The following is a 23,462-nucleotide window of genomic DNA, read 5'->3' on the forward strand; positions in this document are numbered from 1 at the left end:
GAGCCCTAGCACATAATCAACTACGTTGGTAGTAACAGGGGGAGTGGGCATCTCCCATCCCTCTTTGACGATGGCTAAGGGTCCCCGTACGGGATGACCGAACAGAGGTTCGAAGGGGCTGAAGCCAACACCCTCCTGTTGCCACCCTCTCGGTAGGCAAACAGTAAGCATGGTAAAAGAAGATCCCATTTTCTTCTCTGAGGTTCCTCCAGAGCCCCAATTATGCTCTTTAACGTTCTGTTGGAACGTTCCACCAGACCATTGGTCTGGGGGTGGTACGCAGAAGAGAACTTGTAGGTGACCCCACATTCTTTCCACATAGCCTGCATATACTTCGACATAAAGTTGCTGCCACGATCCGACACAACTTCTTTAGGGAATCCAACCCTAGTAAATATGCCAAGTAAAGCTTTTGCAACTGACTTGGCAGTTACAGTTTTCAATGGGATGGCCTCAGGATATCTGGTTGCATGGTCGACCAGCACCAGGATAAACCTATTGCCCGAGGATGTTTGCGGGTCAAGGGGACCAACGATGTCGATCCCTACCCTTTCAAATGGTACCCCCACAACTGGGAGCGGTACCAACGGAGCTTGAATTGTCGCGCCAACCCTACCAGACAACTGGCAGGAGGCACAACTCCTGCAGTGACTTTCTACTTGCACCCCCATCTTGGGCCAGTAGAAGTGCATGGATAACCTTTGCTTGGTCCTCTTCATACCAAGGTGACCAGCAAGGGGAACTTCATGCGCCAACTGCAGGAGGAAGGGCCTAACAGCAAGGGGAACCACCAACCTCCTATGGTCTCCTTCTGTAGACTCTGTGGGCTCACTATACAGGAGTCCACCTTCCCAATAAATCCTATGCGTCCCAGGAGGTTCACCCTCAAGCTGGGAGCAGGCCTGTCTCCTTAGGCCTTCCAGAGATGGGCACTCACGTTGGCCTTTACTGAATTCGTCCCTATCAGGACCTCCTTCAACTAACAAGTCTTTTAGTTCAGGATGATCGTTGGGGTCAAATACTTCAGGCATCGCCACCTCCTCGTCAGGCCCGGGCAATTGACCAACTTCCTCCACCGCAGTGGTAGGCGAGCTCGGGGGAATATTCTCTTTCCCTCGTCTTGACTTGTCGACTCCTTTCGCCTTGGGTTTCCCCTTCGGCTGGGGCGGCGTATTGGTCTTGGCCAATGCTGCCCGTGCTTGAGACCGTGTGTAGGGTCTTTCGGCAGTGTCTCCTACGAGCCCTAAAGCTCTGAGATCATTAACTAACAAGACCTTTCCCGGGACGTTTCTCTGAATGCTCACTGGAATCCTGACTGCTGTACCATTTAAAGTAAGATTTACAGGTATTTGCTGGGAACATACGGAGTGGGCCGTCAGCCAACTTAGTGGGCATCAGAGTAGCTCTGGCAACTTCCTCTGAGTCTACCAACGTAGAATCCACTACAGTGCGACTGCACCCACTATCCCTAAGAGCTGGAGTATCTACTCCATTGATCAGCACACTGTCTTTAAAGTAGTGCTTGGTATTATCCGGAATCCTAGCATAAGCCTCTGCGACTTTAGGCTCCCAGGAACCCAGGGACACTAAAACTACCTCAGCCTCTATCCCTCTGGGAAATGAGTCTGAGGAGAAGGATGCTCCTGTAATCTCTTCTTCCTCGTAGGAGGAGAAGGCCAGATTAGCGGAGTGGACCCCCAAAGGTCTAACCTTACACCGGGGATACCCCTTCACGTGGTCAGTTGCTCCACAAGCAAAACAAGATCTATTGGGTCTGTTTACATAGGGAGGCTTATTGTAACCAGAGTTCTGTTTCGGAGGCTGACCTCCACTACCCTGTGAGTTCTCTTGTGTCTTACCCTTATTTTTCTTTTTGTGGCCCTTATGAGAAGAGGATTTATCAGATTCTCCACCCTCCTTATCTTTGGACTTTTTCCCTTCCTCCTGCTTACCAGGATGAGTTTTGTCCTTATGGGACACTCGATGTGACACCCATAAGTCGGCTGCAATGGCCAGCTTTTTAGGATCTATCTCCTTCGAATCGGCCAAATGCTGCTTAAGCTCTGGGGAAGAAGATGCAAAAATGTGTTCCAGCATGACAAGATTTATCATGCCTTCGAAGGTAGAAACCTTATAACCTTCGACCCAGCCAGTTAAGTTTTTCAAGGACTCAGTGACATAAGATACCCAAGTACCACCTTCCTTTTTCTTATACTCTCTGAAACGTTTCAAATATTGGGCCGGAGTCTTCCCAAACTTTAAAATGAGAGTTTGCTTTAACATTGCGAAATCAGCTCGCTCAGCCTTCGACATTTCCATAATGGCACTACAGCCAGAATGGGGCAGTCTGCTGAGTAACCAGGCAATCTTACCAGCATTGTCAACTTGTTGAACTTCGCATGCATACTCAAACGCATTCAGCCAGTCCATAATGTCATTCCTTTCCTCATACACACTGAGCAGATCTTTCGGAAACCGTGGATGAGAGGAGGCCCCAGACCCATGTCCAGGACCCTTGGACCCATTTGCAACCTGAAGCTTGGCCAGTTCCAACTGGTGATCCCTGTCTTTTTGTTTTTCTGCCTGTTCGATTTTTAGTTTGGCTATGCTGAATTCAAGCTCCTGCTGCCTAAACTGCAGCTCCTGCTTCTTGAATTCAAGCATAGCCTCCCCATCAGCACTGGCAGAGGAAACATTAGTCATCTCGTCCTCCCTGTCCGCGTGGTCGCGATGGATCAGTGCAGCGGTAGAACCGTCGGTTCTACCAGTGAGCGCAGCCCAACCTCCTTCCGCACTGCCCTCAGAAGTTATAGCATCAAGCTGCACTTCTTGCCACACCACGATTCTTTGGATAATTTCCAATTTCGTGCCTTGAGAGGAAACACCTCTCTCCGCACACATCTTTTTCAATGTTTCTGATTTGGAAGCATTTAAAGTTAACAAGGTATGTGTTTCCATACTGTTAGATAGGACTATGGCCTTTTTAAAGTTATACTACAACAATTCACTACGTGTCCTGGTTGGAATAACCTGAAATGCCTTAGTTCGTGCGCAACACTGGATACCTTCAGTCGTATCCCACCGCTGCCACCAATTTGTTAAGACGGATTTCTGAACTCTGTCCTGGTGGCGCAGAAGTTCAGAAGGCCAACCCAGTTACTTGGAACAGGGTAACCTCTGGACGAGCCAGACCAATCAAGGTAGCGATCGCGGCGGTCAAGACTAGGTCTCAAGAGGGGTGAGGGTGACTGAAAGCCTGCAATGAGCACACAAAGCAAGATCACTTACAAACTACTCCAAACAGTTGTTATATTAAAAATATATACACATTTATTCCAAGGCCTTTAAAACAATGACCGTAGCGAGAAAATCACAATATAACGATAGTAAACCAACACATACCATATCAACACAATATATATACAAATACGACAGTCTCAAGCGTTAGATGCACGAAATGGGTAGTCCACCTAAAAGGGAAGGAAGACAGGCAGTGCGAAATAATGCTTAGAGCCAGTTCGCCTTCAGAGGCACCTAACTAGATGGAAGTCCGAGCCCTGTGAAGAGTGGAGCCTTGTGCTCAAAAGTACCTGCACGCGCTGGTGCCAACGGGCAAAAGGAGAAGCTCTTCGAGGGAAATAAGGCAGTTCAGTTTAGTGCACAAAAGAAGAAGAACACGTTCCGCGACTCAAGCGCAGCCTCCACAGTGGGCAGAAGCAGAGCGCGAGTACGGAAAAGGGTGCTGTTTGACACAGCGGGGAAAAGCAATGGGCTCCTGCAGGAGGGCGACCAGATCCTAGCTATGCTACTCACCGGTCCCCGATGCAAGCAGACGCAGGCTTCTCCGCGTCAGTTTCAGCAGCTGGCAGGTTCAGAAGAGCAGGGAACGCCTTGTCGTCGTGTTGAGTAAAAAGACGTCCCAATCGAAGAAACCCGCACAGTTTGTTACCACAGCAGGGCAACGGAGCGGCCGTGTGTATCTGAGCCAAATGTACACTACTCACTTCAGACCTGGGAACGCCAAGTGTACGAAGCATGTGAGAGTGACAAGGACTCGAAATACTACACAACCTGGCGGCGGTTACAGAGCAAGACTCCCGTGTAAGCTGGTCAGTCAGTTGGATGGCCCAGAGACGCTTCCGAAGGCTTACTGGCAGGGGATGGTGAAGATGCCGAGAATAGCTGTTCCCGCTATTCCAAGGGTCGAAGTACCAGTACAGGCCTTCTGGTTCGATCAAAGGTGAAAAGGGTTTCACAAGGCGACAGCAGTGCAGAGGAGAAGTCCTTCAGTGGGTCACCAGCGATTCCTCGGTCCAGCCTCTTGGTTGCAGGATACTTGGCTCCTGTATTCCTTCGTTCGTGAGAACTCAGGAGATCGACCTGGTAGTGGTGTTTCCAGCCCCCTCTTATCCACGGTTCCCTTCGCGCCAAAACGGAGGGGACCCAATGGGAGATCCGCTCATCAACACTCACACCATTCGTGGACCAATCACGGACCACGGTGGTCCCAGGCATTCACACCACCCTAGACTCTCTGGCACCCAGGATGTGTATTGGGACCAGACATCCCAGCCCACATCCTGAAGGCACACAAAAGACATGTAGAAGCTCGCGAAAGCATCCGTGTTTCGCGGAAAGTACATGCCCAAATAAGGAAGGCCCCGGGTCGGCTCGACCTGGGGAAGGTGAAGGGAGCAAGACGGTCAGCGGACAGGACAAAGGAGCCTCGTGGTCTGGCCATTTTGGGAGCCAGGCCACCATTTTGGGTTAAGCGCGGAAAACGCGCTTAGAACGCCAAAAGGAGCTCAAAACACAAGAAACGATCGCTGCCACCATTCCCGTCCCTGAATCACTTGCACCGATCAGATACAATCCTAAACAAGTATCTAGGGCCTGTAGAAGGCTAGAGACCCAAGAGAGCTGTAACTTATCTTACAGTGCCCTCTTGTGTCATGTTGCACGAAAGCCGCAACATGATAAAAGAAACTACGGGAAACAGCGTTCCTCGGTACTGACTGTCTTAAGGGCATGTCAGTTTCCCTGTAAGAAAGGAGCGAAAGCCCAGAGGAGTGCGGCAGAAGGCTGCACTTCTCTGGCAAAGTCGAGAACAAGGTGAAAAACAACAGCAAAAAGTTTAGGGGTTGCCACATGGAAGGAAAATTACCTACAATTACGAAATCTTTCCTAACAGTAAGGTAAGCGTCTTTCAGATCTAGCCGTGCTAGTCAATCTCCCGAACGCAGGAGGTCTCGGAGTAGATGGATGCCCTCCATCTTGAAGTGATTGTACACGAGCCACTCGTTTAAGCTCTTCAAGTTTGTGACTGGTCTTATCTTGTCCCCCTGTGAACTAGGAACATGTTGCTGAGGAAATCTGGTCCTCCCTCGCAATCGTGCTCTATTGCGTTCTTGTTCATTAATTTTTTCAGTTCGCTCTGTAACAGCGCTGCTTCCCCCTGCACCATGTGTATGAGGTGGGGCCTTCCTTCTTGAATAGGGTCCCTATAAATTCTATTCGCAGCCCTACTACTGCCTGGAGCACCCATGCATCACGCGACAAGGCTTGCCACCCGCTTTAAGAGTGGAGAGTCCTCTGACCTACTCTCATGCACGCTGTACTCACCACCTGTGGCACTGGGTTGCCTGTAGGCCTCTCTGCCTCGGCAACCTCTGGGAAATTTCGATCTGGTCTGGAAGAAGGTGTCCTGCTGATTCCCTTCCCAGTACTGGGCGCGCGGTCCCTGTGGTCTGCGCTGGAAGTGGAATTGACTGGACACGCAAACCCCTGTGGCATCCAGTCCCGGCAAAAACACGTCCAGGAAAAATCTTATCGAGCTTTGGGCTTTCTCCAAAGCTGAGTATGTGCCCATGAACTGGGACACCTCCTTTGCGAATGCTTCGCTGAATAAAAGGCCTTTGACGCCTTCCCCTGCCTCGTAGGAGGCCAGATCGCTCAATTTACTGTCAATCTTCAACAGGACACCTCTTCTTCTTTCCGAAGATAGAGCGCAGTTGGCATTCCCCATTAGACACACGGCCCGTTGGGCCCAGTTGGCCAATGCGAGGGCGTCTACTGACATTCCTGTGTCCTTCGCTTTCTCTGCCAGGTCCATTATTTTCGCTAATGGACCTCCTATATCCAGTAGCTTGTCCTGGCACCCTCTCCAGTCTCGGTCGACACCTTTTCTTATGTCCACGCTGCCTTCGGCACGAAGGTGACCATCTTGGGGTCGAGGTCTGGTGTCTCTGCCAGTTTCACTGGCAACTCTGGTCGCGGGCATTCCGATCTCATCTGAGACCGTACCTCTCTATCTAGAGGTTTTCTAATATGTTGCACCGTGTAGGCAGCCACTCTGGGAGACGGCACCCACTCCAAAGACTTTGGGTGCCTGATGGCCTCCAGATCAAACAAGTCTGTGGTGTTATCCAGATCTTGGGGGTCGACACACTCTTTGGTGAGTTTATAGGTGACTTTGTCTTCTCCCCCTTTATCATCGGGCACGTAGCCCTCGTCTTGGTCCCCTGAATTATTCACCCCTGGGGCCGGGGGTCTGTCTTGACATTCTCTCTTTTTTGCCAGGAAGGCTCTTTTTAGCCTAGCGACAGGGTCGCTTTGTCCTTGGGAGCAATACCGTCCCTTTCCGTCGTGCTTGGGGGAGGGGGGGTCAAAGAGTTTTTGCTCTTCCGAGCTGCTTTATGCCCCTTTGGCTCAACCCCATCTGCGGGGTGTCTAGATGACGTTCCCTCATCCAGGCTCTCTGCCGGTCTCTTTCTGGCTGCTAGCTGTTCTTGCTGCTTTGCCATAATTGCCTCCAGTACTTCCAGCCTTTGCGCTATGGGCTGCACTCCTTGTGAGACTGCCTGAGTAAGGGAGTCTCCAAGCACCTTTTTGAAACTCAGGGATAAGTGTGTATCTTGCTGAGTGGGGTCCTCCACCCACTCTTCTTCGCTCCACTCTGGTGTAGTGGATGGTGTTTCTGTGGGGCTTTAAAATGCCATGCTCCTTGTGTTGGCAGAACCAGTGTTTTGGGAAGTCAACTGTGAGGCTTTGCCCTTGTATTCTTTGTAATATTGGGCAGTCATGTGAAGCTGTACACTTCGTGTGGCCTCCGATAGCCTCTTATCATTGTCAATATAAATGAAATAAAGGCCTTTTTTCTTTTCTTTTTAAGATCGTTTACTGAAGGCTTTCACTTGTCGTCCGCTTGGCGTTCGCCTCATAAAAACGAGCAGGAGCGTCATAGAAACTCCCAGGGGATGACGGGAAGCCTTGCAGGCAACCTCTCCCCTGGGTCCTATAGACCGCTGTGTTCGCCAACGCGACGCAGTCAGGAAGAGGAACGGGCCAGGTGCCTGAAGTGAGCTGTGTTTACTCGCGGCTCCGGTATCCGCTTCCTCTCAACAAAGGAATTCCCTTTAACTACGTGCCCTGCCTATGAAATTAAAGAGAAAGTTTGTTTGTGCCCACACCTGATTGCGCCAAACTTCTTATGTAGCAAATTAAATTCACAAAAGTCAAATTGCTTGATATGAATAATCTTTGGTTTATTTGGTACGGTTTCTGCCCTTTTTTGGATGACACGTGTTTCGGCGTTTAACTAGTGCCTTTTTCAAATCCGGGCCTTGCTTATCTAGGTTGAAGTCCCCCTTCCGGGAAATATTTTTTTAATTCGAATTACGTAACTGTAATGGTGCTCCCAATGTATACCAGATTACACACAGATATCACCGCATAGATCACATAGTTGGATCTACAATTTATTTGCTCTTTAATTTTGATTTTCACACCTTCTTGGTTTGTAAAAACATCAGTTCCCTGTACCGCATATTGGCACATTGAACAAAAGCCGCATTTCCTAAAGCCTGACTGTGGTTGTTCCAGCCAAGCCTGTGGTCTCAAAGTTTCTTTGTCCATTTCTGGTAGCATGGACGGACTCAACATGCTCTTCAAAGTTCTTGCTTTCCTGTAGATTATCGTTGGGTGATCTTGTATATATTTACATACATGTGGGTCTAATTTTAGTAAATACCAATTTCTCTTTAAGACTCTCTTGATTTCTTTGTTGTTTGCACAAAAAGCAGTAATGAAGTGAATGGTGTTGTCTGGATGTGTAGTCTTGTTTTCTTGAGACTATGTTGATTGTTTTGTCATACTTCTAGCCTTTTTTCTTGCAGTAATGATTGATTTTTTTGAATATCCTCTAATTTTGAATCTATCTGATAGTAGTTGACATTCGCTCTCAAAATTGGATGTATCCGTGCAATTTCGTCTTGCTCCAATGAATTCTCCTTTGGGAATGTTGTGAATAGCTGGTTTGTGGTGGCAGCTTGTTGCATAGAGTGTCGAATTTACTTCCGTTTCTTTTCTGAAGGTTTTGGTGTGTAGTCGTTTATTGGATACATAGATGGTTAGATCCAGAAAATTGATTTCTGACCTGCTACTTTGTCCAATGAACTCCAGACCAAATTGGTTGTCATTTACTCAGTGTAATAAAGATTCTAATTCATCTGTTGTTCCATCCCAAATAATCAGTACATCATCGATGTATCTTAGCCATTTGATTACCTTGTTCTGAAAGTCCGGTAGTTGGTATATGAATAAATCTTCAAACATTCCCATCACAATGTTTGCGAGGGCCGGGGCGTATTTAACACCCATTGCAACCCCCCTAATTTGGCGAAAGAATTGATTGTCAAAAATGAAGATATTATTCTCTAATGTTGCCATAAGCATTTCCTTAAGCATACATGTATAGTTAAAGTAGGACGCAGATCTGTTCTTGAACATGTGGTCAATTGCCTCAAGGGCCAACTTGTATTCAATAGATGTATACAGGGCTTTAACATCCCAAGTTGCTAGCAAGTAGGTATCCTGCCATTGAGTTTCTTCGACAATTTTAATAGCCGCTGTTGTGTCTTTCAAATACGCTTTAATCTTAGTAACTTCAGGTCTTATTATATTGTCAATATATTGTGCTAGTGGTTCCGTCGCCCATCCTATGCCACTTACTATGGGCCTCCCTTCTGGAATGGTTTCATATTTTTTGTGAACTTTCGGGAGAAAGTATATGGTTGGGATTGTTGGTTTAGTTACACGTAGGTGCATTTTTTCTTCGTCTGTTATTAGTCCTTGTTGATGCCAGGCATTTATGTGGCTTGTCAAGTCTTGTATTATATTCGCTGTCGGATTGGTTGTTAATTGTTCATAGCATTCGGAATTTTCTAGGTGGTTCATGGCCATCTTAATGTAATCCAATCTGTTCATTACTATGATGTTGCCACCTTTGTCTGCCTCCTTGATGACCAATTCTTTATTTGCTTGTAACTTGCGTGTTGCTAGAATTTCATTTACTGTAAGGTTTTTGGGAAAATTATTTCGTTTTGTAGAAATTTTCATTCTTAGTTTATGTAAATCTCCTGTCACGGCTTTGTAGAATGCGTCTACCATGTTGTCCGGTGATAGTTGTGGTGTAAACCTGGATTTCGGTTTCAATTCTTCAGATGTTAGGCATTTTGGTTGAATTTCTAACTCTTGAATTGTTTGGTGCATTGGGTAGTCCCCTGGTTCTTGTAGGGATCTTAGTAGGTGAATGTTGTTTAGCTCTTCAATGGTTATCTCACTCCTTGTTATGGTTTCAGATGTAACTTTGCTTTTATCAACTTGCGTTGCGAAGAATTTTTTAAGTTTTAATTTTCTTACGAATTTGAAAAGATCCACGTGAATTTCAATGGGTTCAAACTCTGTTGTTGGGGCAAATGACAGGCCTTTGTTAAGTACACTGATTTCATCTTCAGTTAGCGCTTGATTGGATATTTCATCACCAAATTATTTATTTTTGTTTTTTGGCTGCTTCTTTCATTGCTGCTCGCGTCAAACAGAAGTGAATGTTGAAACAACACCAGGAACGAGTAAACCAAAAGGACAGGTTTTTCTGAATCAAATCAAACGGTACAAAAAAGGAAATAGAAATATGCCGACCAAACTGGTCCGTTTTCAGATCAACAAGGCACCAGACACCTCACAGAAAACAGTCGGAGCAGACGTAGGAGAGGATCAGGAGGATCTAGAAAACCCAGACGGCCTAAACGCCTATCGACGTTTGACGCGAGCAGCAACGAAAGAAGCAGCCAAAAAACAAAAATAAATAATTTACTCATCCTACTTGACTTCTGCGCAGCCTTCGATACCATCGAACACACTATCCTACTAGACAGGCTACAAACACTAGGAATCAAACACACAGCTCTCTCATGGATCTACTCTTTTGTCTCAAATCGCCCACAAATCATGCACCTCCACCCATTTCCATCCAAGAAAAGGGGTCCCACAAGGAGCATCTCTATCCCCCCTAATCTTCAACCTCTACCTACAACCCCTGCCTGCAATCATCCGCTCCCACGATCTTACTTGCTACAACTACGCAGACGACACCCATATCATCCTTAAAATCCCCAAATCTCGAGACTCCAACAGCCCGGATCTGTCATCATGCCTCTAGGATATTGACTACTGGATGACGACCAACCACCTCATCCTCCACCCTGGGAAAACTAAAATCCTAGTCTGTGGGAAAACAGCATTCCTTCACCAACCTATTCCATGACCTCAATCCCTAGGAACCGCACCAGCAACTACAAATTTGGTAAAAATCTTGGATGCACATTGGACATGGACCTATCCCTCGCCCAACACAGCACCTCTGTATCTAAAACCTGTTTCTTCCAGCTACGAATTCTCAGGCGTATTTTCCCTTACCTCATCTATCCTCACCCCTTCTCGGCCATCAACTCCATCCTCCTGTCCCACTTAGACTACGCAAACTGCCTCTATTTAGTCGCACCAGCGTTTCAACTAAGGAAACTGCAATGGATCCAAAATGCTGCAGCACGTCTGCCCATTAATCTACCTCCCAGAGAACACATCAGCCCGACACTAAAAGTCCTTCATTGATGCACTACCTTTAAAGCCATGGGCATCACCCACCGGGCCATCCACAACACCGGTCCGGAATTCCTTCAGGAAAAAATCCGGTGCTACCAGCCCCCAAGGAGTCGCAGATCTCGCACAGCATATTGCCTAGTGGTCCCACTTCATAACTCCTCCAGGCTGGGCAGATCCTCGTTTTCCGTCCAAGCACTGATCCTCTGGAACTCCCTAGCCTTACACATTCACAATACTGAAAATCACTTGAAATTCAGAAAGGCCCTCAAAACCTGGCTTTTCCCAACATCCCCTTGAACTCCTCCCTCCTCTGAAAACTATATTGCTGAACCCAAACACAACAACATTCCTATCCAGCAATTACAGCACCGTTACCAGCCATGTTCGCAGCGCTCACCATGACAAAATATCGTCCCTCCGTGTACAACAACACTCCTACCCATCAATACCCAGGGATGCCAGCAGCATTTGGTGAGGCACAACGCAATAAACCTTACTCCTCTGAGGAAAAACAATACTTCTACCCACTAAATATCTCACGAATGCCAGCAACTTTCGCAAAGGCACTCCACAACAAGCTTTCGACCTCGCAGTTGTCCTCCCTCTCCCCCTATCATCCTCCTCACCCCCCATCCCCTCCACCCTCCGGGACTCGCCCCGCTCTTCAGACTTTCGCTCCAGAGAGACCATGAATAACGAGACCATGCCATCAACATTGGACAAAGAAAAAGAACACTGCAGCCAAATTACATCAAAGGATACGGTACGTATACCTTACACCACGTCTGTGGACAGAGGCCGCATGCAGGGCCATCCACCCATGCACTATAGAATGCAGCTATGTCTATGCCTTTCCAGTCTAGCAACACACATAGCCGTCCACACTGAAACCCCTGACGTATCTCAACAACTCTGCCCCTAGCATACAGCGACTACCAATGAAAATAAAATTCAGTATAGCTGGGCACACATTGAATCTTCAGCAATAGCACTCTATCCTAAACCACCAACAGCGTCCATCCATGTGCCTGACCTCTGGGCTGCTTACTGCAGCCTGGTCAGCCACCTAAGACCTAAGCCGGCGGAAATGCACACAAGCATCTCTTAATCTAAACTCTTAGCACCTCCTACACATTGACTGCGGTTACGAGGGCGTTCCAACCACAAAGCGCATTGAGGCCATACAAATGAGGAAAGAGCGCTATAAAAATAACGAATACAATACAATACAATGTAAAGGCACTGATAGTATCCTGCCTTAAGGTTGAGAGTAGAAAACACCATGACCCCCTGCAAATCTGCCAAAATGTCATCCAGCGTAGGCGTTGGGTGTCATTCTCTGTGGATAGCCTTGTTGGGAAACCTCATGCCCATACATATCCTCACTTCCTCCAGGCATTTGGGCTTATTTGCCACCGCTATGGGTGATACCCACGGTGTGGGACCCGCCACCCTTTTCATGATGTCTGCACGGTCATGTTGGGTTATTTCATCCTGCACCATCTATCTCAGGTGAAACGGTATCTGACGGTGGCTCAGAGCCATTGGTTTCACGAATTTGCCAACCTGTAAGCGTACGCCTTGGCCCTTGATGCAGCCGACTCCTCCGAAGAAGCAATAGTACTTCTACAGCAGGCAGTCTATGTCTGTTTGGTACACTTGAAATGCAAACTGCACCAGCCCCATGTCCTCTGCGGTCGTGCAGCTCCACATGGTGCCCTTTGGCACCGGGGTCACATAGAATATTGCCTCGCTTGCTTCTTGCTCATGCTGTACCCTTGTCCAAAATGCACCAGTGAGTGGCAGCGGTGTAGAACCACTGTAGGTAAAAATGCACATTTGCAGTGGTTGCAGCTTTGGTACGGGTCAGATACGTCTGAACTGACCAGCATGCATAACATTGACTGACGCCCCGGTATCAATCAGAATGGGCATCTAGGTGTCAAACTAGAGACCGAGCATTGCGGCTTCCTCTGTTGGTCTGGACCTCCATGCAAATGGCTGAAATGAAAAGCACCTCCTCAATGTCAACTGCTCCTTTTAACCTGTACAAGACTGACCTCTGATCGTCCTCCAAAGTTACAATGTGTCGCAGGTGTGGCCAAGGTGGTGTGGGTGTGGGTTGCATTGACTGGTCAATTGGCCATGGTGCCCTGCATAGTCCTGCAAAGTGATTAGGCTACGCACAGCGTCCACATGTAAGTCCTGTTGCTGGGCAAGCTTATTCATGTGGTGCTGTGCCCCCACATACGTTGCAGACCTTTTGATGTCCATGGCACTGTCTCTGTGAGCCTTGTTTCACTGTCCTATTGAAGTGTCCCTTCGGCTTTGAAGACCCTCTCACCACCACAGCCTGTGCTGACTCAACCCTTCCCCCTTTGGATGTTTCTTCCATCTGCACAGCCCTGCATGTGGACAATTCTTGAGTGTGGCTTAGTTCCAGAATCCTCTGTAGCAGTATTTCTGGCTCTCTCAGGATCTGGCGTCTTAGCGCGGCAGATGCACGGTGTTCGATGATCCATGCTCTGATCGCGTCCGTTTCAACATGAAGGCGACAGGACATAGTGAGACGTCAAAGACGGCCATGGTTCACTTCCAGTGACTCACAGGGCTCCTAATGTACCTGATGCTGCCGGAATCTCTTATAGCCCCTTTTGACAAGCGGTCTAAAGTAAGCCTGTAAAGCGCCTTTGGCCTACTCATATGAGTTGTCTCGGGGTTGCAGAGTTTTATAGATCAGGCCACTTTCAAGGCCCTATGCATAACCCACCGAGTGGTGCACATGACTGGCTCTACCTACCTACAAGAAAAGATAAAGCCCTACCTCCCATCACGCACCCTAAGATCAAGCACTGCCCTCCTTTTAGTGATTCCAACATCTGATTCTGCCAGGATCGGAGGATCCGCTTTTTCAAACTTGGCCCCAACTCTGTGGAACTCACTCCCCCCACATATTTGACACACCCAAGACTACATGGCCTTGCGCAAAGCTAAAAAAACGTGGCTCTTTCCATAATGCCGATTATGACCATCTAAGACTGCTGAGACCTTGCAACCTGTTGACACATTTTCAAAACATCCCAACCAATAACACCACTGAATGCGGCTATTAAATTATGTTACGATGGATTTCTGAACTCTGACCTGGTGGGAAGAGGTTCAGAAGGCCAGCCTAGTTTCTTAGCACAGGGTAACCTTCTGGACAAGCCAGACCAATCAAGGTAGCTATGGCAGGCGGTCAAGACTAGGTGTCAGGAGGGGTGAGGGTGACTGAAAGACCTCAATGAGCACACAGAGTAAAGGACACTTACAAATCACTCCCTGTCAGGTGTAGATATATTAAAAATACATAGACATTTATTTCAAGGTCTTTGAATTTCAAACACACAAATCATATCTAGATACATATATACAAAACCAATGGGGTCTAAAGAGTTAATGCACTAAATGGGTCCACAACCCAAAGGGGAAGGAAACAGGCAGTGCAAATAGTCTTTAGTCCCTTCTGCATCCAACACACTCCTAACTAAGAGGCAGTCCAATCCCTAAGAAGAGTGGAGCCCATTGCTCAAATGTACATGCAATGCCAGCGCACGCGGCAGTTCAAATGGGCAAAACGGGGTCTCTTCAAGGGTCTGTAGCAGCTCTGTAAGGTGGGTGAGGCGATAAAGACTAGGTTCCCACTATTCGAGGAGGGTCTCCACTTGAGGGCAGAGTCCATTCCAAGAGTTGGTAATAGTTCGCTAGTTTGCACTAGCAGGGGAAAGGAGAGGGGCCCTAAGGGGCCACTCTTGCGTAAAAATGGATGGAGGCTCTAGGGGCCACCGTATAGGGTTGCAATTACTCACCGACCCCCGGCACACTCTGGACCAAACTTCGGCAGTCGAGTCCACTTCGGTTGCAGGTTCAAGTGCAGCAATTTGACGGCTCTGCAGCTTTCAGCGACAAAGATACAGCGATGATTCCCAAACGGGACAGTGGGGATTTCTTTGCTCCTGGTGGATGGATTAGGCCAGTTTCACTGCAGCAGGCTTCAGGGGTAAGAGGGGCACAAATGCAGAGCACCTGCCAAGATCGTCACCACAGCTGGGCGACACGGTAACAGCGTATACTCCGGTTCTGGCACACTCGTCTCACTTCAGGCCTGGGAATGCCAAGTGTACGAAATTCGGTGCAAGGGTGCCGTGAACACAGAGCTAGTGATATACCAAGTTTCGAGAGTCTCCTCGAAACGGCAGAGGAGACAGAGCAATGGTCCTGCGTAAGCTGGTCAGCCCACTGGATGGCCCAGGGACACTTCCCAGAAGGCTTACTTGCAGATTTTGTTGAAGGTGCCGAGAATAGTTGGTCCCACTATTCCAATGGGTCGAAGCGTCTTCGCAGACCTTCTAGGATGACCAGATGCAGAGGGGTCTCACGGGTCGACAGCAGGCTCAGGGTGCCAAACCTTCCAGCGGGTCACCAGCAGTTCCTCAACTCAGCTTTTTAGCTTCTGGATACTTGGATCCTATCCTTCGTTCAGTGAGAACTCCAGAGATCGACATGGTATGGGTGTTTGGGGGCTTCTCTTATTCCGAATCTCCTTCGCGCCAAAACAAAGAGGACCCAATGGGAGATCTGCTCACATTCAGGCATACAATAAGTGGACCAATCACAGACCACGGTGGTCCCAGGCATTCACAGCACTCGAGACTCTCTGGCACCCAGGATGTGTATTGGGACAGACACCCAAGCCCACATCCTGGAGGCACACTCAAGTCATGCAGAAGCCTGCGAAAGCTTGGCGTTTCGCAGGAAAGTGCATGCCCACATAAGGACTGACCCGGGCCTGCTCGACCTGGGGAAGGTGAAGGGGAAAGATGGCCAAAGGACAGGACAAAGAACCTTGTGACGTGGCCATTTTGGAGCCAGGCCACCTCTTCGTGCCAAACGCGGTAATCACGGTTTACCTGGCAGGAAAGGGTTAAAATTATATGAAAGGATAAACTGCCACCAGCCCTGTCCTTGACACATCTGCACATCTCATAATCCTTTGAGAGTATCTAGGGCCTTTGGAAATGACTTAGAGACCCAAGTACACTGTACTGGAGGTTACATTGTGCACTTGTTACATGTTGCAGAAATGTTGCAACATTGGAAAAGGACTAAGGGAAACAAAGTCTCTCAGTACTGACTGTCTTAAGGGCATGTCAGTTTCCCCATTAAAAAGTGAGCGAAAGCCCAGAGGAGTGCAGCAGAAGGCTGGGCTCCCCTGGCAAAGTCAGACTATGGTGTTAAACAGCAGCAAAAAAAGTTGTAGGGTACACAACTGGAGGAAAAATTACACATAACTGGAAATCTTTCCTAACAAATTACGAATAAGTGTACTCTGAAAGCAGCATTTGCAAATGCAGACTCGATATCTGGAACAGCTAGCTCGTTAGATCAAATCCTCCTCTCAGACACTCGCTTCTCTCATACTGCTACGCTCACTGTCTACTCTACACCAGCACACATTTAGAACGCAGCTACACCCCTCGATCAATTTAGGCCTAGCTGCTCACATATGACCAATACTTCATGAACACCTCAACACTCTGATAAAATGCAGCTATACCCCGCGATCTCGGGCTAGCTGCACAAATAAGCGCCCTACACAGGCCTAACACAGCCAGAATGCAGTCCTGGTGACCATCCTCCAGACTGCAGACACTTAACTGATATCAACACCACCACACCTAATTCTAGGATGCAGCTACCATCAGGCAATCTCTTCAGCTGCACACATAATCGGTGTACACAAGCACCCTATGACATCCTACTCTCTCTACTGACCAGGACTATGGTCGCCGGGGGCGTTCAACCTGCCAGCACTTTGAGGTCATACCAATGATATATAGAGCGCTATATAATTGCCAAATAACATAACATGACAGGTGGACTTCAGTTCCAACATAGAAAAACAGCATGGCTTTCATGGCCATGTGTCAGTGTCCTTGGTCGTGTCAAAAAACATGTCCAGCCTCTCGACCCCCATGTCCCACCAGATTCCTAGTGTTGCTTGGGCACCAGTAACGTCAAACTCAGGGACAGGACTCCCCACAAAACCTTGATGCGGCCCCTGGTTTTGGCCGTAGGTCCTTCCACTATTTGTGCCGAGAACTTGAAATGGGAGTCCTCAGGGAGAAGGATGTGGCATCAGTCTCCATTTCCCCTTCCATGTTGTCGACGGGTGTGTCTTGTTCCTGTTGTGGAGTCAAATTCCTCCAGGCACCATGTCTGTATTTGATAGGCTGTGGGATGGTGTTAGATTACCTGATTGGGGCCCCTAGACCCAGAAGCACCTTTTTCAGACCACTAGCTGTTCTTCACTGTCCTTTTTCAAGTGTTCCTCTATTATTATTTTTTTCTTTCTGTTCTCCTTTAGAGCATGCAGGTGTAGAGGAGCAGTTACATGCCTCTGCAGGAAGTCCCGCCCCCCTACTGCCTATATGTTGCAAGCCCAACAGTTGTGTCAATCCCGCGACGAATATTCGAAAGAAGGAATCCTTTGAGAAAACCCTATCAAATGTATCCCCGAAGAGATGATAATCTGAGGGAGGAACTCCCTGAAGGAATATGAAAAAGAACACGAAGAGGAGATGGTGACGTCACAAAAGACGAGTGTGATGCCCTGAGAATACTGGCTGAAGAGAATGTATGGACCTTATAGAAACTAATGAGGAAGTTAGAATCGAGTAAACTTTCATATGCGAAAAGAAGATTGCACGCGTGCCAAGCACTGCAGAAAATGCAAGCCATTCAATAACTGTACAGATGCTGTAACGCAAGTAGATTAACTAATCTTAGAAGCTGGCTATATGTAGTGAATAGACTGCAGGCGAAGCCACGATTGTATAGAAGCTGGACATCAGTGTTATGAATTTAGTAAGCCCGGACCCGTGGAGGGAAAGGCAGAGAATTATGTTGCAGCAAGAATAAGCTGAAATTGTGGAAGTCTAGAAGGGCTGTCTGGCCTGGTGTCAATGCTGAAGCAGCCAAGGCCGGTTATCTATTCTTAAAGGCAGTGAACGTGAAATGCTGATCATCCCTTCATAAGGTACAAGGCAGCAACACCATGTGTGTCAAGTTTTATTCATTTAAGACATTTAAATGCTGCAAAATGGCCCAAAACGTGGTCTCCTGTCACGTGAACCAAGGATGGAAATAGAGCTGGGCAAGGAGACCTAGAACAACGATAGTGAGGGCCTGCACTCCCATGTATTCCCAGAGACAGGGATACTTTGCAAGGCCAAGTTCAAAGACAATCTTAATGGCAAAAGACATCGGTGATGAGAGATGATGGGCTAATTGGGTGGAGGAGGTAAAGTCAAGTCCACCTCCAAGCACCTGGGTCTGAGCTTACGTGCTGCTAAGTGAACCGAATGTTCCTGAATGGCACGAGTGTGCCAAACAATTATAGAGGGCGGTATAATGAAGGGCATTATAGTTTGAGAGCCCATGATATACCGTGTACTTAATAGTGTTAAAGATTACATGTTTTAGAGGTATTACCCAAATAGTTCATTTACAATTGTTCGAATGAACAATTAACCAAATTTAAAGGGTAACAATTGATCTTTTCATAATTGACCGTATATATATATATATAGGGTTTTGGGGGGTTTGGCCTTGGGTGGGGGGTTTCCCCCCACACATATGTTACAATTGACCTTCACAATTTCGGTCAATTGTGAAAAAGTCAATTGTAATTCGAACAGTTGTAAAACGAACAATTCGTATACAACCATTTTAGAGGTAGGCATAATTTGTCCACCTGACAGTAGATGACCAATCACAATGTCATCCCATATATATAGAAAGTATATGTAGATGTTCCCCCTTGAACCTATCACAACCCCTTGTAGGTTTTTCTCATTTGCCACGTAGTATGACGTATTTTCTGCATAAAAGGGTGTTTTTTTGAAAAATGAATTGAGAGACTCGTACGAACGTCCGTTTATGTCAGTTGTAACTCCCTGTTTTAGATAATTGTTAATGAAACAGAACCTTTGCCATCTTCCTGAGTTGGTTTGATTATTTGGTGTCAGAGTTATTCTGCAAACCCATCCATTGCATGCACGATACCCAAAGGGCCTTACGCTCGCAGGTGTGTGGTTGTTCCCTCACCTTAGCTGGGGCAGCCAGCCGGGCTCCTCACTCACCTCATGTGGACAGGACCGTTGAGTGGCAGGTAGGGATCATTCTTCCCCTGCTGGTGAGCTGGCGCGTCACTGTCACAGCGCATGCACGATACCCAAAGGGCCTTACGCTCGCAGGTGTGTGGTTGTTCCCTCACCTTAGCTGGGGCAGCCAGCCGGGCTCCTCACTCACCTCATGTGGACAGGACCATTGTGTGGCAGGTAGGGATCATCCTTCCCCCTGCTGGTGAGCTGGCGCGTCACTGTCACAGCGCATGCACGATACCCAAAGGGCCTTACGCTCGCAGGTGTGTGGTTGTTCCCTCACCTTAGCTGGGGCAGCCAGCCGGGCTCCTCACTCACCTCATGTGGACAGGACCGTTGTGTGGCAGGTAGGGATCATCCTCCCCCCTGCTAGTGAGCTGGCGCGTCACTGTCACAGTGCATGCATGATACCCAAAGGGCCTTACGCTCGCAGGTGTGTGGTTGTTCCCTCACCTTAGCTGGGGCAGCCAGCCGGGCTCCTCACTCACCTCATGTGGACAGGACCGTTGTGTGGCAGGTAGGGAGCATCCTTCCCCCTGCTGGTGAGCTGGCGCGTCACTGTCACAGCGCATGCACGATACCCAAAGGGCCTTACGCTCGCAGGTGTGTGGTTGTTCCCTCACCTTAGCTGGGGCAGCCAGCCGGGCTCCTCACTCACCTCATGTGGACAGGACCGTTGTGTGGCAGGTAGGGAGCATCCTTCCCCCTGCTGGTGAGCTGGCGCGTCACTGTCACAGCGCATGCACGATACCCAAAGGGCCTTACGCTCGCAGGTGTGTGGTTGTTCCCTCACCTTAGCTGGGGCAGCCAGCCGGGCTCCTCACTCACCTCATGTGGACAGGACCGTTGTGTGGCAGGTAGGGAGCATCCTTCCCCCTGCTGGTGAGCTGGCGCGTCACTGTCACAGCGCATGCACGATACCCAAAGGGCCTTACGCTCGCAGGTGTGTGGTTGTTCCCTCACCTTAGCTGGGGCAGCCAGCCGGGCTCCTCACTCACCTCATGTGGACAGGACCGTTGTGTGGCAGGTAGGGAGCATCCTTCCCCCTGCTGGTGAGCTGGCGCGTCACTGTCACAGCGCATGCACGATACCCAAAGGGCCTTACGCTCGCAGGTGTGTGGTTGTTCCCTCACCTTAGCTGGGGCAGCCAGCCGGGCTCCTCACTCACCTCATGTGGACAGGACCGTTGTGTGGCAGGTAGGGAGCATCCTTCCCCCTGCTGGTGAGCTGGCGCGTCACTGTCACAGCGCCCCTCCCGCATACTGAACGAGGCCCGGCTTGGTTCCCTCTGCTTCAGGGCCGATGGGGTGTCAGACACGGTGCTGAGGAGCATCACGCAGTACAATTGCGTTTTTTCGATGCAACTTAACCGGCTGATGCCGGCAATGATCAAAATGTTGTCCTGTGCACGACTGCGGCGTGGGGCAGAGACAAGCCTGCTCCAGCTCATCGCCAGTTGTTGTCGGGGGTGATCTTCAGATTACCGCAGCACCCCGCAATGACTTCATGACATACGCGCACCCGTCCTGGGGAGAAGCTCCCTTTTATTAAACAGGTGAGGTAGATCGTCACCTGACATAGGTGACGTCCCATATGTCACAACAGTGTTCAGTCCTGCCACCTAGTTACAAATTCCTGACCCAGTAACATGTTACTGCTCTATCTATGCCCCTCCCACATTCTCCTGGGGTCAACGCTTTAAGTGGCACTGGAAAATCAGTCGGGCTCATCAAAGGGGCATGGCCTAATGACGGGGGTCACAGAGGTTTCCAGCTTCCCTCACCCTGGGTGCTTCGCACCTCTTTGCTGCCTTGCCAAAGGTGTTGCACCCACCTAGCCGCTCATCCTGCCTGGCTGCAGGCATAGCTCTCAACTCACACGCTTTTGGCGGGTGTCACCCGCCTTGTAAAGGGCTGACTCACCCGCCAAGCCTCCTGCACGCCTATGTATTCCAATGGGCGTCTCACCCGCCAAAAACAAAATCGGGTGGTTTCACCCGCCTTTGCAACACAAATGGTTGAGAGCAGGAGTCTGAGCAGGTGGGGGAGGGGGAGGGAGAGGACGTTCTGGTTGTTTCTGTTTTCCCTAACCCTGGCTGGGCTGTGCCAGCCATTTTGCTATTTGCCCTACTGCCTCTCCTTGCTTATCCTGCCCCCCCTTGGGCACAGGTTACTGGCCTCTGCTTTTTTAGCTGCGGGGTTCCCCTTCCGCAGGGCTGGCTATTCTGGGAAGACTGGCCAAAAAAGTGGCCCACAATAGCATTTGCGTTCGGGCATTGCTCTAAAGGCCAGACTCTCTCTCCCCTCCTGGGCCTGTGTGGCCTGTAAGCTCTGCAGGGTGCTCTCTCTCTCCCTCACCTCCTGGGCCTGTGTGGCATGTAAGCTCTGCAGGGTGCTCTCTCCCTCCCCTCCTGGGCCTGTGTGGCCTGTAAGCTCTGCAGGGTGCTCTCTCTCTCTCCCTCACCTCCTGGGCCTGTGTGGCCTGTAAGCTCTGCAGGGTGCTCTCTCTCTCCCCTCCTGGGCCTGTGTGGCCTGTAAGCTCTGCAGGGTGCTCTCTCGCTCCCCTCCTGGGCCTGTGGGGGATAGAAGCTCTGCAGGGTGCTCTCTCTCCCCCGACCTGGGCCTGTGTGGCCTGTAAGCTCTGCGGGGTGCTCTCTCTCTCCCCACCTGGGCCTGTGTGGCATGTAAACTCTGCCGGGTGTTTTCTCTTTCACTCCGAGCCTATATGACTTCTGTCTGTAAACTCTCTAGGCTGCTTCCCCTCACTCTCCGGTCCTGTAAGGCTTCTGTTTTTGTACGCCAGTGTCAGTGTGGCGTTTGCCATGTATGCTCTGGGGGGCGCTCTCTCTCTCACACACACACACAGACACTCGCTGGGCCTGTATAGATTGCTTGCCCTTTGCCTGTAAGATGGCTGTGTGTGCTGCGATCTCTACTCCTCCGGGTCTGACTCTAAAGTCTTTACGGGGTCCACTTCCGTTGCAGCAGAGGGGTCCTGCTGTTTCCACCAAGCACGAAAGCAAGAAGCCTAGGAGAGTGGGAGGGGCAGGCGAGGCGAGTGGGAATGTTGGAGCCCCGCAGCTGATAGGGCAGAAAGGCGGTGTCTGGGTCTGAACAGAAGGGAAAACATACAGAAACAGCAGCATTGCACGGCCTCCGCTTGTGGTGGCAAAGCACATACTCCGCGTGTGCGTGTCACTTCCTGCCGCACCGTGCAATTACTTTCCCAAACCGTGTCTGACTAATGGCAGCAAAGTCATTTGTTTTGTGTTGTTTGGTCGGGGGAGGTGTGGCGGGGAGAGCCGTACCTCTCGAGGGTGACCTTGCACCGGTTGGTGCTGGATAAGGTTTGCTCTGGGAGGTGCGGGAGGGGCGATCGGGGCTGCTGTAAACAAGGCCTGGGTGTGTGCAGGCAGGGGCATGCTGAGGGGGGGAGGAGGGGTGGGCACGAGGGAGGGGCACAGACAGACAGACATACTGAAGAGGCCGTGGGGGAAGGGCGCAGACAGGAAACTCACCGTGGGTACGCCCGTACACGGTCAGACATCCCAAGAAGGGTGGCTGGGGAGGGGCACAGACAGGGAACTCACACTAGAGCGGCAAAGTCAGACATCCAGAGAACGACATCCAAAGACAGACGCTGGAGGGGCATGGCACGTGCAGGGAACTCACCGTGGATACGCCCGTACACGGTCAGACATCCCGATTCCCCGAGAAGGATGCATGGGGAGGGGCACAGACAGGGAACTCGTTAGAGGCAACGTCAGACATCCACAGCAGGACACCGCGAGGGACGGGCAGAGACAAGACAATGAGGTGTACAGGCAGACATCCTGGGGACTGGGTGCCTTGGGGGCAGGACTAGACAAGGCACTCACTAGAGATAGAGTCAGACACCCAGAGAAAGACATCCAGAGAAGGACGCTGTGGGGGAGGGGCACAGACAAGAAAGTGAGGTGTGTATAGGCAGACATCTCGAGAATGTGTCCCATCCATAATAGAGGGGCACAAGGAGGAAACAGAGGGTCAACGCCAGACACCCTGATAGGCCATGGCTGAGGGGCAGGGCAGGTAAGGAGCTCAGGAGCTGCACCGTCACATCTTGGAAAGGAGGCCAAGCAGAGGATCACAAGCATCCTGAGAAGGACGGCATGGGGGAGGGGCACAGGTGGAGGCATTTTGGAAAGATGGGTGAGTGACACTCCGAGAGGCATTCTGGGAGAATGTGGAAGTGGTACAGACAAAGGCTTAACAGGAGCATGGAGAAGGGGACAGGTAGAGGCAACGTAGGTAGGGCTTTAAGTGGGCCAGGGCTATA

General features: G+C 49.6%; 1 long non-coding RNA gene across 1 annotated transcript in view; it reads right to left on the reverse strand.

Moving 5' to 3' along the window:
- LOC138520070 (uncharacterized) overlaps positions 1-23,166 on the reverse strand; it is a 37,732-nt gene extending 14,566 nt beyond the window's left edge. The window contains exon 1 of the long non-coding RNA XR_011282774.1: positions 22,817-23,166. This is a non-coding gene — a long non-coding RNA (uncharacterized lncRNA). The remainder of the gene's footprint in view (positions 1-22,816) is intronic.
- Between the last annotated feature and the right edge of the window lie 296 nt (positions 23,167-23,462).

Source organism: Ambystoma mexicanum, chromosome 13 (genome assembly GCF_040938575.1).
Source record: "Ambystoma mexicanum isolate Mex_15411 chromosome 13, UKY_AmexF1_1, whole genome shotgun sequence".
In the NCBI taxonomy this organism is placed as follows: Eukaryota; Metazoa; Chordata; class Amphibia; order Caudata; family Ambystomatidae; genus Ambystoma; species Ambystoma mexicanum.